Source organism: Arvicanthis niloticus, chromosome X, assembly GCF_011762505.2.
Source record: "Arvicanthis niloticus isolate mArvNil1 chromosome X, mArvNil1.pat.X, whole genome shotgun sequence".
NCBI classification, from domain to species: Eukaryota; Metazoa; Chordata; class Mammalia; order Rodentia; family Muridae; genus Arvicanthis; species Arvicanthis niloticus.
This window is the reverse complement of record NC_047679.1, coordinates 107353577-107360717: the sequence shown is the minus strand read 5'-3', so window position 1 is coordinate 107360717 and position 7141 is coordinate 107353577. Positions and strand designations below refer to the sequence as shown.

Sequence of the window (7141 nt, the reverse complement as noted above, 5' to 3'; positions counted from 1 at the left end):
CCCGGGTGTTATTCACCAAAGATCACCTGAACCTCATAGCCAATCAGGAAAACATGACCCAGATCATGTTTAGACCTTCTACACCCCAGCCATGTACTTAGCCATTCAGTAGGTACTATCCTGGATGCTTCAGGTCTTACCACCAACTTGTGATAGACTCTAGGCTTGCTTGGATCTAACAGACTATGTCTGAAGATCCTGACTGAGTGTAGCTACAGTTTCCTTACATAGTCCAGTGGGAAATTGAGAATGACATCAAAGAGAAACTGCTGTATGTCACCATGAACTCTGAGCAAAATATAATCATCACTGTATCTTTCTCCTTCCTGGGAAGGAGCTATGTGCAGCCTGATGGCCAGATCATCACTATTGGTAACGAGTAGGTCCACTGCCCAGAGAGTCTCCTCCAACATTCCGTCTTGCAGCATCCAAGAAATTACCTTTAATTCCATTATGGTGTGATGCCAATATTTGCAAAAAAATTACTATGCCAACACAGTGTTGTCTGGTGGCACCACTGTATGGACCAGGTATCAATGACAGGATGAAGAAGGAGATCACTGCTCTGGCTCCTAGCACCATGAGGATCAAGATTATCACTCCAATAAATTCACACATTCTGTGCGGCTCAGTGGCTCTATCCTGGTTTCATTAGCCACTTTCTAGGAGATATGGATAATCAAGGAAGAGTACAAGTATAGACCCTCCATTGTTCACTGCTTTTGGCCTCCCTGGAAATGTACAGAGGTGTCAAGGCACCTAGGGATTTCATACACACTAACTTGAGACCAGTTTTATTAAAAGTACACACCTTATAAATAACAACAAACAAATTATCACTGAAGAACACATTTGCCTTACTGAAGCTTAAAGCCTAACTACTTCAGATTTCTACACGTGGACCACATTTCTATATGGATTTTATGTCTTTTAATGACTTGTCTTCATGTATAGCTTATATATTTCTTTTTGTTTGTTTGTTTTGTTATGGGAGGGAAAGAAGTCTTCCATGGTGTAGCCACTCCTATATATAGAGGTCCATTCATGCTATTATAAGCAACAGTAATGAAACTAATTGGGTCATAAAACCAAAAGAAACCAAAACATTGTGATGGCTATTCCTGGCTCTACCATCATACGCAGACAACTATTCTTCCTCTGCATGGCATTTCTTCAGCTGTTTAGGCCTTGGTGGAAATTGAACATTTGACCAAGGGCCTCCAAGTTACCTTGTGACCTAAGTTGGCCATCATGGGCTGCGTTTTATCTGACCCACCAAACCATAAAGTAGCTCGTGCACAGCAGCAATCCATTATAAAATGGAAGTGGTATATATGTTATTGGACGCAATCAGGTTCTGAAGACACAAGTAAGTTATATGAAGAAGTTGTCCAAATGTTTATGGTCACTACTCCTGATACAATGCCATCTGCTTCCAAGCATGCACCTATAGACTCATTTGGTGTGCCTTATGATTGATTGACTGACGAAGAGAAGGCAAGGGTGGCCAGGTTTACTGATGATCCTGCACTTCATGTAGGCACTACCCAGAAGTGGAGAGCTATAGCATTACAACCCTGTTGACTTAGATTTTTCAAAAACCTACTTTAATAAGGGTTCTGAAATGCTTCAACTTCCCTTCTTAAATGCTTTAACTTCCCTTCTACCCAACCACTCACCAGAGGTAGTGAGAAAGAAAGGTTAATATGAAACGGGGCTTAGGGACTTGTTTGGAAATAGTTCTTTTGGGGCTAAGATTGGGATCTTAGTTGTCAGTAATCTAGTCCACTAGCAAGACACTAACACTCATGATCAACAGTAGTCCGGTCTACTTGGCAATCACCACTCATGAATCAGCAATGACAGTTCTATCCAGAAGAAACTATGAGGCTCCACCAATTGGCCAGAGTCTAGAGAAGTGGCAAGAAGCTACAGGAGTATCATGAGAAGTTCAATGGCGAGTTACTCTCTACAAAGATACAAGAAGGGAAGATCAGCAACATAATGCAAGGTGAGCAAAGCCTCCTCTCACCTATGTCTGCTTCAGCAAAACATCATATGACATAACTGAGTTTCCAGAAAAAAAAACACAGAAATTTCCACTTCACAACCCTTTTCCTGGAAGACACCAGCAAAGGGAAATCTTCACAGTATGCAGAACTTCAGGCAGTACACATTTTTTTTTTTGGAAGGAAAAATGGCCAGGTGTACGAGTTTTCACTGATTCATGGGCTATAACTAGTGGATTGGCAGCATGGTCAGCGATTTGTAGAAAACATGTTTGGAAAACTGGTAAGAAAGACATTTTGGAAAAAAAGGATGTGTCTAGCTCTGGGCAAAGAATCTGAAGATATTTGTGTCCCATGTAAATCACATGAAAATGACTCAGCTGAAGAGGGGTTTAATAATCATGTAAATAGGATGATCCATTCTGTGGCCTGTTCACCTCTTTCTCTAGCTATCTCTGTCATGGCCCAATGGGACCATGAACAAAGTGGTCATGGTGGCAGAGATGGGGTTTACACATGGGGTCTAGAACACGAATTGCCACCATTTGTGGACTTACAGCAAAGTGCCAGGAAAATAGTGGTCCCAAAAAAGCCTGACAGGAGCCAATCTGATGCAACCCACAGCAGGGTTGCATCTTTATTCTATTCAAGATAGCTTTCAACCCCTCAACACACCACCATCACTCAGGATGGTTTTGGGTGGGGGGAGCCCTGAATGTCTATTGAGGGAAGGCTTTATAGTAAGCAGCAAGCAGGGGGTAAGTGTGCAAGCATCTAATTGGAAAGCCATTGTGGTCTTTAACATAATTGGCTGGTGCTGGGAGTCATATCATAAGCTTAATTTCTGCTCTCCTCTGTATTGGTGGTTGCTAGGCAGGAGGTGGGCTTGTAATCTGGGGGTACAAGTTTGTTGGCAGAATAACCTGGAGACACTAGTACTGTTGAGGGTGTAATCTGGAATGGCTGGTCTTGTTGGAGATTAGCCTGGAGACTAGAGGTAGGCTCAGGTTTGTTGGGGGGGAACTTGGAAACTAATGCTAGGTACCAGCCTGTTAGTTTACCTGAGTTTAAACTTAGGTCAGATTCTCTAAAAAGGAGTCTGAACTTAAACGATTTGGCCTCTCAACAGTATGTCTTATCTGGCATCACGGTATTCTACACAATATTGCTTCTGACCAAAGAACTCATTACAGAGTCAGAGAAATACATTTGTGGGCCCATGAGTATGGAATCCACTAGTCTTATCATGTTCCTCATCATCCTGAAGTAGCTGACCTGATAGAAAGATGGAATGGCCTTTTGAAGACAGAGTTACAATGCCTTTTAGGTGGCAGCATCCTGATGGGCTGGGGCAGAGTTCTCTAGAATGCAGTATATGTGTTGAATCAGTGTCCACTATATGGTATGGTTTCTCCTATATCCACAGGTCTAGGAATAAAAATACAGAAAATGGAATAGTTTCATTCACTATCACCTCTAACAACCCACTAGGAAAACTTTTGCTTCCCATTCCAGTGACCTTAAGCTCTTCTGCCCTAGAAGTTTGGCTTCTAGAGTGCGAAGTGCTCTTACCAAGAGCCACAACAAACATTCCATTCTACCTGAAGCTTATACTTCCCCTGGTCACTTTGGGATTTAATTATCTTTAGAGGGGGGTAATTCGTCCAGAATAATCATGGGGAAATTGGGTAGCTTCTCTACAATGGAGGTAAGAAAGATGACATCTGGAGTGCAGGAGATCCTTTAGGGAATCTCTTGTTGCTATCATGTCCTGTGAATGAAGTCAATGGGAAACTACAACATTCTAATCCAGGCAAGATGACAAATGGCACAGACGCATCAGGAATAAAGGTATGGGCCACTCTTTTAGGAAAATATCCAAAACCCGCTGAAGTGCTTGTTGACAGTGGAACAAATACAAAATGGGTAGTAGAGGAAACAAAGAGGATAATTGACACGAGGGCTTCTTGTCATATTTTATTAAGGATGTGTTTGTACAGATATTTGTGTTTTCTTTCCTGGATTTCTTTATCATGTAATGCAACATCAATTAAGAGAATATCAGCAGTTATTATACTTTAGTTTTGAGCTTATAAAAAATATCCCTCAAGGGACATTGCCAAATATTCTAAAATTTATAATGTGTTTGTGGTTGTACATGAGACAGTTATAGTGTGTTAGGCATAATTATAATCTGATTATTGTTTTCATTAGAAAATTAAGCATGTCCTAAGGAGATATGAATGCGTGTCAAGTTGACAAGGGTGGAATTGTGATAGCTCTTCTTGGTTGTCAACATGATTACATCTGGAATTAACTAGAGCGCAAGTGGCCTGGTACACACCTGTGAGGGATATTTTTCTTAATTAAATCATTTGAAATGGGAAAAGACAATTTTAGTCCAGACCTTTTGAGATGGGAAAATCCACCTTTATTTTGGGTCATACCTTCTGCTGGCAGTCTATATAAAGATCACGGAAGAAGGAAGCATTTGCTCTTTGTTTGCTTGCTCTCAATGGCAAGTCCATTCCTTCACTAGCATTGGAGCCTACTTCTTTGGGATTTCAGTGTCTACTGAAAACCAGTTGAGACATGGAGCATCATGGATTGACTAATAGCTGGAATCTTGCACTTTCTGTTAGTAGCTCACGAATTATGAAGTGGAACATGGGGGGAGTTTAAGGGTGAGATGGAGAAACAGGAGTGATATAGGTGAATTTCTCATGCATATTAAAACATGAAGTTTTCAAAAAAGAATACAGTTATCTTTAAAAAATATTATATATTCTTAAGAGTGCCTGATGAAGCCCCAACACATATGTAGCAGATATGCAGGTTGGTCATCATGTGGGTCCCCCAACAACTGGAGCTGGGGCCTACCCTGTCTCTGGGTTGCCTGCCTGTGGATCCTGCTTGCCTAACTGGGCTGTCTTGACTGGTCTCAGTGGGAAAGGATGTACCTGAGTCCTGCAGTGACTTCAGGTGCCAGGATTCATTTTGTAATAAAAACAATACCAGGTGTCACTGAAAATCTTGCCAAAACAATTCTATATGAAAGGATTTTCCAGAAGACAACGATTGTTGCTTAGCCATAGCTAATAATTTGGATAAAGACTGTGAAGATCTAAAATACCTTTGCTTCTCCAGTCCCTGTCATGAAATTGCCACTTGTGTGAATAACCAGGGAGAAAGGGGCTTTTGGTGTCCTTGTCTTCCTGGAATAAAGGGGCTGGCCTGTGAGTCTTCCACTAATTCCTGTGGAGGGAACACCTGCCAACATATATCTTATATATCTTATATAAAGACCCTGAGCACCCTGTCTGTATCTGTCCTGCTGCATATGCTGGAAGGTTCTGTGAGACAGATCACACTGAGTGTGCTTCACTCCTTGTCATAATGGTGCTGTGTGCCAGGATGGAATCAATGGCCACTCCTGCTTCCGTGTGCTTGGATACCAAGGCATTCTAAATCATTGTGACTAAGAAGTGGATGTGTGGTGTGGTATTCCCCGATGAGATAGGAAGACACATGTGTCTGTCCTCAAGAGAACTCTGATGTGAATTGTGAGTTGAAAATTGATGAACGTGAATCCCAGCCATGTCTACATGGTGCCACATGTCAGTACGCTCTTGGGGCTTGCTTACCTAGATTCCTTGAAGACTACTGTGAACTCAATTTTGATGACTGTGCCAGCCAGCCATGTTTTCATGGAGGTTGATGTGTGGGTGGAGGGAACAGCTACTACTGAGACAGCATGGGTAGTGGATTTACAGGGGCACACTGTGAGACTTTGATGCCCCTTTGTTGGTCAAAGCCTTGTCACAATGATACAACATGTGAAGACAGCTATATTTGTCACTTCTCGCCCAGATACACAAGTGCCCTGTGGGAGGCAGACATAAATGAATGCAGTAGCAAACCCTTTTGGGGGGGAGGTTGTGCTGAGCTGTCCTCAGAGAATCAATAGGGACACATTACAGGCCTGTCTCTGTCCTTCAACTACCTTGCAGCCTTAGGCTATGTTTGTATCTGTCAGCCTGGATTCACAGACAGGAGCCTTGCATAACTGTCCTGTGAGAAGCTCCACCCAGCAACTGACTGAAACAGATGCAAAGTCTCATGGCCAAACCCTATACTGAGCTTGGGAAATCTTGTGGAAGACTTGAGAGAAGGACTGAGGAACCTGGATGGGATAAAGATTCCACAAGAAGACCAACAGTTAACAACCTTGAGGGCTCCCAGGGACTGACCTACCAATTGAAGAGCATACAAGAGTTGGATTTAAACCCCTCCCCTCCGCACATATGTAGCAGATGTGCAGCTTGGTCTTCATGTGGGTTCCCCAGTAACTGGAGCAGGGGCTTACCTTGATTCTGGTGCCTGCCTGTGGATCCTGTTCCCCTAACTGGGCTGCTTCTTCTGACCTCAATGGGAGAAGATGTGCCTAATCTTCAGTGACTTGAGGGGGCAGAGTGGGGAATCTCTCCCTTCCCAGGGGTGAAAGGAAGGGGTGGGGAGGCTTTATATGATGGGGAGGCTGGGGGGCTGCAATCAGGATGTAAAGTGAATGAATGAATGAATGAATGAATAAATAAATAAATAAATAAATGAAAAAAGGGTACTGGATGGTTTATCTCAAATAGAGTGGCAATAAAAGATAAGCAACCCATACCTCCATACCTTAGAGGGTATTCCAGAGAGAATTACCAAGGTTGGAGAGGATGTTCTGCATAGGACACAAGTCTAGACAGAACACAGAAGGAACAAGAAAGTCAGTGAATGCATTTCTTTCTGTTTCCTGTTTACCACAATGTGAGTACCTCTGCCACAGGCTCCCTACTGCCATGCTTCTGACTCCTGACACAGAATCAATGGGGGCAAGCATTAAGGATTGCAATATTTAAAACAAGGAGGAGTCAGTAAGAGTAATTTCTCTTTGAAATCTCTTTATATTAAGTATTTTCTGTCAAAAAACAAAAAAAGTAACATATAGTTGCTAAAATAACAAAGCTTCATTTTTGATAGTTAAGTTTAAAATAATCCTTGTCTCTGTGTACTTACCCTGGAGCATCCTGTTGGCAGTCTAATCATCCTCTCAGTATTCCTACTGCACAGCTGGGGAAACCTGATTT

At 42.3% G+C, this 7141-nt stretch overlaps 1 pseudogene; it reads left to right on the top strand.

Moving 5' to 3' along the window:
• Positions 1-281: 281 nt before the first annotated feature.
• LOC117695119 (uncharacterized) lies at positions 282-6075 on the top strand (annotated as a pseudogene).
• The last annotated feature ends 1066 nt before the right edge of the window (positions 6076-7141 follow it).